Genomic DNA, 7,946 nt, shown 5'->3' on the forward strand with positions numbered 1-7,946 from the left:
CTGGAATAAACGTTTGGACAAGTATATTAATGCTAGTGGATAGTACTTCGAAGGAGATTAAGGTTGTGTTTGAAAACAATAAAGTATATGCTTTCTAGAGAGAAATTCCGGTTATTTTTGGGTCCCCCCTCGTACACTGAGGCGACAAACGTCATGGGACAGCGACATGCACATATACAGATGGCGGTAGTACTGCGTACGCAAGGTATAAAAGGGTAGTTCGTTGGTGGAGCTGTGATTTGTACTCAAGGGATATACGTGGAAGAGTGTCCGACGTCATTATGGCCGCACGACGTGAACTGACAGACTTTGAAAGCGGAAGCGTAGTTGGAGCTAGATGTGTGGGACATCCCATTTCAGGAATCGTTAGAGAATTCAGTATTCTGAGATCAACAGCATCAAGAATATGACAAGAATGCCAAATTTCAGACATTGTCTCTCATCACTGGCCGACGGTCTTGACTTAATGATCGAGAGCAGCGGCGACTTGTAGAACTCTCAGTGCTAACCGACAACCAAAACTGAGTGAAATAACTGGAGAAATGAATATGGTATGTATGAAGAATGGATCCTTTAGGATAGTGGATGTAGATGTAGGTGGGGCGAAATTTGGCGTTAATGGGCTATGGCAGCAACCAACTAAGGCGAGTGCCTTTACTAACAGCACGGCATCGACTGCAGTGCCCCTCCTGGGCTCGTGAGCACATTAGATGGACCCTAGTCGACTAGAAAACTGTAGCCTGGTCAGGTCAGTCCCGATTTCAGTTGGTAAAAGCTGATGGCAGGGTTAGAGTGTGGCACAGACTCCGCGAAACTGTGGACCCAAGTTGTCAACAAGGCACTATGCAAGCTTATGGCGGCTTCATAAAGGTGTGGGCTCTGTTCACAGGGAATGGACTGGCGCTCTGGTCCAACCGAACCGATCACTGACTGGAAATTGTTATCTTCGGCTACTCGGAGGCCATCTGAAGCCATTCAAGGACTTCATGTTCCCTAACAACGATGGAATTTTTATGGATGTCACTGCTTCATGTCACTAGTTTGGAGTACATTGTAGGAAGTTCGAGGGAATGATGCTGCCTCGCAAATCGCCTGACATGAATCCCTTCGAATATTTTTGACACATAATCGAGAGATCAGTCCGTGTACAAAATCCAGCACTGACAGCACTTTTGCAGCTGCGGACGGCTGTAGACGAGTCATAGCTCAATATTTCTGCAGGGGAGTTCCAACGACTTGAGTCCACGCCATATTGAGTTGCTGCAGTACGCAGAGCAAAATGAGGTGTGACACGATATTAGGAGGTATCCCAGGACTTTTGTCACCTCAGTGTAGGGTGTTGTATCACCAAAGGCGTTTCTGTCCTGGTCTGTAACATCTTCTTTAATGAACACATTCCCATATGATGTGATCCGCGGTGCCGACTGGTTTACATTCATAAGTGTCTGTGATCCTTTGTCGTATTTTCAATAAGTAGTTGGGCTGTGGCCCATGTCCCTCCAGGTAGAGTCTAGTTCTCTTGGTCGGAAGGAAGTATGACATTTCTTGATCTTTCCATTGTATTAGGAAGTAACGGGTAAATTCTCATCCCCGTTTCTGCCCTGTCCCACATTTCTTGCTATTCTTCGTCAATGTATGTCTTTATTTCCTTATTGTATATGGCTCTTGTGATCTCCTTTACCTCATCACTTTCGCGCATTTTTTGGCCCATATTGTACGCTTATATTTCTTACGGGTGGGTCTAGAGGTAGCAAACCTCAGTCGGTGTCGTTCCTTACGTACCTGTCAGGCGCAGGAGTACAATACTCTGAGCTCGCCATAGAACCGGTGCTCTTCTTACCTTTCTAGCTCTGTGGGCCCAAAAGCTCTGTCCGTAGCCCGCAAGAACGATTAAGACTGCGTTGTGGTACGTTCCTTCCAATATCCAAAGTCCGAGGAATGAATGACACCGCTACCCGATGAGGCTGACTGGAAAACCTAGAAACCGATTGTAGCCGGTGTGTTATCTACAACAGATGACCTCAGACATTGTATTTTTGAATCTTCAACGGAGGCAACTGGGAACTGTGAACAGAGAATTGTGAACTAAATACTCTGAAACGTATTTACTATGGAATTTAAAGTATATGCCGGTTTACTGCTGCTTCATATCGGATAGTTCTAAATGTAAAAAAACGTACCGTAGCAGTGCAACCTAACTACCAATAAACGCATACGAATTAGCTGGCAGCTTTTGTAAGAAGTGCGAAAGGCGGGAGATACTATACCCTATCAGTGTTCGTGCAAAACTTTCTTAAATTCAGAAGGGAAGGAAATGTGGCCAAGGAAACGTGGGAATAAATTGTTACTGGAATCACCGCAGGTGTTCGGCGTTTAATAACAGCCAGACGACGGCTGTCATCAACAGGCAGTAAATTTCTACAAACGGCAATGCGAGCGTGCAGCGGAACTCGTTCCAACATAATTAAGACAGGCACTTCGTTTTCACCGTCTTACGTTTCTGCCGCTCGTATTTCCTTTCTCTCGCTAATTAAACTTAGTCAGTGGGAGAAAGTGCCGTCTGTATAATTGGAAACCCACAGCTCAGGGATATCTCCTGTGTTAACAGCCCCACGACGCTGCTATTCGTCCGTATTTACTTCTCCTCGCATCTTATTCGACGAGCTAGCGGGTTTCCGTCGCTGGTAGACTTGCAGACTTCTAGAAAATCACAACACATCGCTTTCCCAGATGTACTGACATTAAAATCAAAGAATATAGCAAGAGTGACTGTTTTCTATGAACTCGATCTGCTTTGTTTTATTTGTGTGCGAGTATATCAAAAGGGTAAAGATACTTAATGATTTCATATTGTCCGATATGCGGCTAAAGCCTCGCTGCTAAAGAATCAGGTTTTAAAACAATGTCTATTTCTATATTTAACAATAACTGAAACAAGTAAAAAATTGAATTTTAATATAGAATTTTCAAAATATTTTAGTTAGTATGTCTCGTCCCTTGAGAATAATGGTGGTCAATTATTCCTACATTCACAATTTGTTTTTACTCACAAATAAGGCTCAAAAGAATTGAAAATGTTTTATGTATGTCCACTGTATGCTTTGGGACTAGGGGCAAGTTTAAAAACGAAAATAAAATGCACCATAGTAACTATATTACTACCACACCTGTTGCATTATTTTTACTCACATTCATATTTCCGGTTTGGGCTGATATAACTTCTCGTTACTGTCTGATCTGTGTACTTCAGCTCTTTGCAATAGCTATAATGTGGAACACATTTAAGGAATCGCGTTTTCGAAACCCCGGTATTGTTTCCATTGGCGACGTCTAAGACTGAATTTTGGCTCAAAGGTGCCTACAGTTTTCAAATAAAATCAAATGGTGCAAATGGCTCTAAGCACTATGGGACTTCACATCTGAGGTCATCAGTCCCCTAGACTTAGAACTACTTAAACCTAACTAACCTAAGGACATCATTCACATCCAGCCAGAGGCAGGATTCCAACCTGCGACTGTTCCTGACTGAAGCGCCTAGAACCGCTCAGTCTCAGCGGTCGACCCTACAGTTTTCCTCTGTAATGGTGCAAAAGAGTGGCGCCCTGTGACGTCAATCTCGGGTTCGATGACACAGAAAACGGCAAGCTGTCGACAAATGCGGAAAATAGCCCATGTGACGTGCAAGGTAGGTTAATGATGTCACATTGGCGCCAAATATCCTCACAATTCTGCGCAGTGCCACCGTGGACGTGTTCTCCAATGGGAAGGCCGTCACATTCCCTCTAGTCCATATTTCACCCCTTCTTTTGAGGTCTCTGTAATGGAGTTTAGAATGGTGACACCCTAGCGTTGAAATCAATAAATGTGTGTGGGTGCCAAAGAGGGTATTGTCGAACTTGGGCGAGGGGGGGGGGGGGAGGGGCGGTGTCGTACAAACACCCTTCGCTGTTTGTTTCACGCATATGTCATGCCACACCCCTCCGCGATCACGCCACATGATGGCGTAAAAAAGAAGGACTGAAAAAGTATACGCACCCCTTGATGCTCCAGAACATGTTCGGATTTCGTCGAATGATTTTGAACAGTTCCTAGGGGTTCCAACTTGTGGACGAGAGCGTAAATTGCTGCTGTGCTGCACTGCAAAGGTGTGCGAGCACGTCCAGTCGCGGTGCAGATGCGCAACGTCCTTAGAGAGGGGCCGAAACGTCCAGGATTGCCAGAAGCGTCTACGTTTCTCAAGCACGCCGCCCTGTTGCTCGTCTCACTGTGGAATGTCATTTCCGACAGCGAAATGCGCAGGAACGAACGTCCAAAGGAAAGGGCTGGTTTCATTGAAGCCCTTTGTGCATCCCTGGGCCTTTCCGTGTCGATTATGACCGACGGTGTCTCTTAACTCTTTTCGCTGGATACCCGTTAGAAAACCGCTTGATTTCAACGCTGGATGTCGCCGTCTTGACCTCCATCGCAGAAGGGGTGAAATGTGGGTAGGAGGGGGTGTGACGACCTTCCCATCGTCAGACCCGTCCACGGTGGTGTTGGGCAGATTGTGGTGAAACGTGGCGCCAATGAGACAGCATTAACCTATCCTACACGTCACACGCACTTCCGAGCTGTGGCCTTTTTTTCGCCAAGTGTCGTCACCTTGCCGTTTGAAATGTTGTCGAGCCCGAGGGTTCTCTCGCAGGACTCCACGCTTTTGCACCTTTACAGAGGCTAGTTGTGGGCGCTTTGAACCAAATTTCAAACTTATGCGTGGCCATAGGAGACAGTTACGGGGTTTAGAAAAAAGCGATCCTTTAACTGTGCTGCGCATTGTATATGATGGAGACGGAAAACCTTCTTTGAAGAAAACTGTCTTGGTGTTAATGATCTTCTTTCCCTTCCCTTATGCTTCATTCACTGTAATTATTTTCACACCCGATGGTGTAAGTGGGTGAGTGGCCGTTCGTAGAACAAAAGGCACAAAGGAGTAGCTGCTTTCACTCACGATGTTGTTCATAGTACAGTTTTAGGTATCGGCGCAGTGAAGCGATGGTAAATGTTACTAAAACTATGTGTTAGATAGTTATCCTTCTGCCACACTTATTTATGTTGTCAGAGCGCCATATGTTCCTTGCTGTAGTGCAAATAGATGTTAGTTATGTTAATTAAGTAGGTAATGCTTGTTGTCTTTGTTATAGTAAACGGCCAGGAAAAAATAAATGTCGTGTGGCTAGGGCATCCCGTCGGGTAGACCGTTCGCGTGGTGCAAGTCTTTCGAGTTGACGCCACTTCGGCGAATTGCTTGTCGATGGGGATGAAATGATGATAAGGACAACACAACACCCATTCCCTGATCGGAGAAAATCTCCGACCCAGCCGGGAATCGAACTCGGGCCGATAGGCATGACATTTCGTCACGCTGACCACTTTTTTTTTTGTTGTATTTGGTCGTAGCGGACATCACATGACATCCGTTGAAGTTCGCTGTTGATCCTTTCACTCAGTTTTTATATTACGGAAACCAACCAGCTCTCTTACCGAACACACTGAGCTACCGTGCCGGCGCCACTCAGTTACCAGGGGTGGACAACGGCCAGAAAAGAAGCATGATTAATACGGTTGTAACGCGAGCAGGACGAATATGTGAGCAGCAGTACCTCAGATCCGAAATGCAACACCTGGAAAGTTTTCTGAGCAGCAACGGCCATTGCACAAGTTATGTTAGTAGCGTAACAGAGCTAAACACTCGGCGAAGTGACAAATCAGAGAAAAACGTCGGGTACGGCCTTTCTGCCATACATTCCCAGAGTGTCGGACAGAATGGGTCGTATATTGCGCAAACAAGGCGTAAGGACGAAGTCAAACCGACAAAGAAGATCAAAGAGTGTCTTAGATCGGCAAAGGAGTAAAGGGACCCACTTGCAATGTCGGGATTGTACCGCATATCATGAACATCCGGAAAAGCTTATGTCGGAATGACTTGATGTTCAATCAACACCAGGATCAAAGAACATAAGCGACATTGCAGGTTGGGGCGGGTGGATAAACCTGCCGTGGCAGAGCACGCACTGTGTGAGGCCTATCACGTAGTAAAATTCGCCGACACGGAAGTTCAGGCTGTAGAGAAGCACTATCACACGCGCTTGTTCAGAGACGCTATAGAAATACAAAAACACAGGAACAGCTTCAATAAGAAAGAAGAAATCCTTGAGGTAAACGGATCCTGGCACCCCGTGCTGCAGCCAACGACCGTCGCAGGTAGCAAGAGGAGGACCAGAGAAGCCCTCGGACGTTGGCGCGCCAGGTACATATAGTCTGCGACCGCGAGCTCGGCTCCAGTTCACCGCCGGCAATGGAGAGTGAAGCTCTGACAATGCCAGCCACTCGTGCTGGCGAAACCTCAGTAATATCATCAGACGAAAGCCGACCAAAGAACCAGAGACAGAACCCAATAGGCGGTTTTTCATACCAATCTGTAAAGCGACTTCGTAAACTGTTCTCATGCGTTACATTACTATTATTAAACAGTTTTCGTGTGTTAAATTACTATTTTAAACAGTTTCCATGTTTTAAGTTTGTATTATTACTCATGTTTTTTGTCACGTTCCTAACGTCCTTTTATATTTGAGTACACTGCGCCTTACTGACAAACTATTTTCGTTCTCATATTGTGTAGACCTACTTTCAGGCAGTGTACTTTGTTTCGATGCTGCGAAATGCGAAAATATATTGTTTTTTTCTTTTATATATATATATACCGGGTATCCTTCCTATGAGTCATATTTTCTCTGATATTTCGGAAGACATCTGCAGTTTCGTTTTGGCGTGCGATGTGCAGCTGGAATCACCCCAAATAGCGCTCATCAAGTCTCCCACGCAACGCTCACTGTTCATGGACTGCGTCGGTTTGTTTCTTGTTACAAACAAAACAAATTTTCAAACCGGAATTTTAAGTGCCCATTCGACAGAGCTGTCCCGACTTAATCTAGTGCGATATTCGCGTTTTCGACATGTGTTAACAGGGACACTGAAACACGAAGAACAGCCAGGATTCCAGCAGCGGCTGGGCAGTGGTGCTGTATGGCAGTAGCAGTCAGTGCATACCGTGGTAAATGGAATGGTTTTTACGAGCCTGTGACACACTTAGATTTTTTTTAGAAGGAAGGAGGGGGTGGGATTGTATGTCCTAGCTTGTGTGTGCGTGTGTGTATGCGTGTACCTGCGTGTCTCTGTGCGCGTATTTTTTTTTAATGCAAGATGCTATGTCTAATCTTGTGTGTGTGTGTGTGTGTGTGTGTGTGTGCCTTAAACAAAGTAAGGTGTGTGGAACATCGGCGTTTCCGGTTTTTGGTACAGTGTCCATAAAGAGGCAATTGAAATTAGGTTGGCTGATAATTTAATCAACAGAGACAATGGGTTTCCACGTAGCAAAACGTGGAATCCTGTCTTATCTAGCATCAAAACTGAACGTTCTTCGGTGCGGCCTTGATTGCGACATATCGTTGCCAGCAGTGTTTCACTAAGGTCGGCGCCACCTCCCTGTTTTGGAAGGCAGAAACCGTGATGAGCAGCGCGTGCGCCGTGTACTGAACGGTGGCCTATATAGGACGTCGGTTTGCAACCTGGCGTCAGTTCTCAGCGGGACTCATCAGCAGAAGCAGCTTTTTCCTGAAGATGGCGACCAGTTGGATCGCCGAAATATCGAGTCAAGTTGATTTTGGGATGCGGCAGCAAACCCGAAGAGATTTTCAAAGCATAAAGATCCATTTTGTATGACTACGCGATTCCACTGGACTACACGATTGCGCTGGACCGGCCACATCCATAAAATAATTAGGAGTATACGTACGGAACGATTTAAAGTGGAACGAACACACACAACTAATCGCAGATAAGGCAGTTGCAAGACTGAGATTCATTAGAACAACTCTCTGGAAATGTTGTCCACTCACAAACGAGGCAGC

This window comes from Schistocerca gregaria, chromosome 1 (genome assembly GCF_023897955.1).
Source record: "Schistocerca gregaria isolate iqSchGreg1 chromosome 1, iqSchGreg1.2, whole genome shotgun sequence".
NCBI classification, from domain to species: domain Eukaryota; kingdom Metazoa; phylum Arthropoda; class Insecta; order Orthoptera; family Acrididae; genus Schistocerca; species Schistocerca gregaria.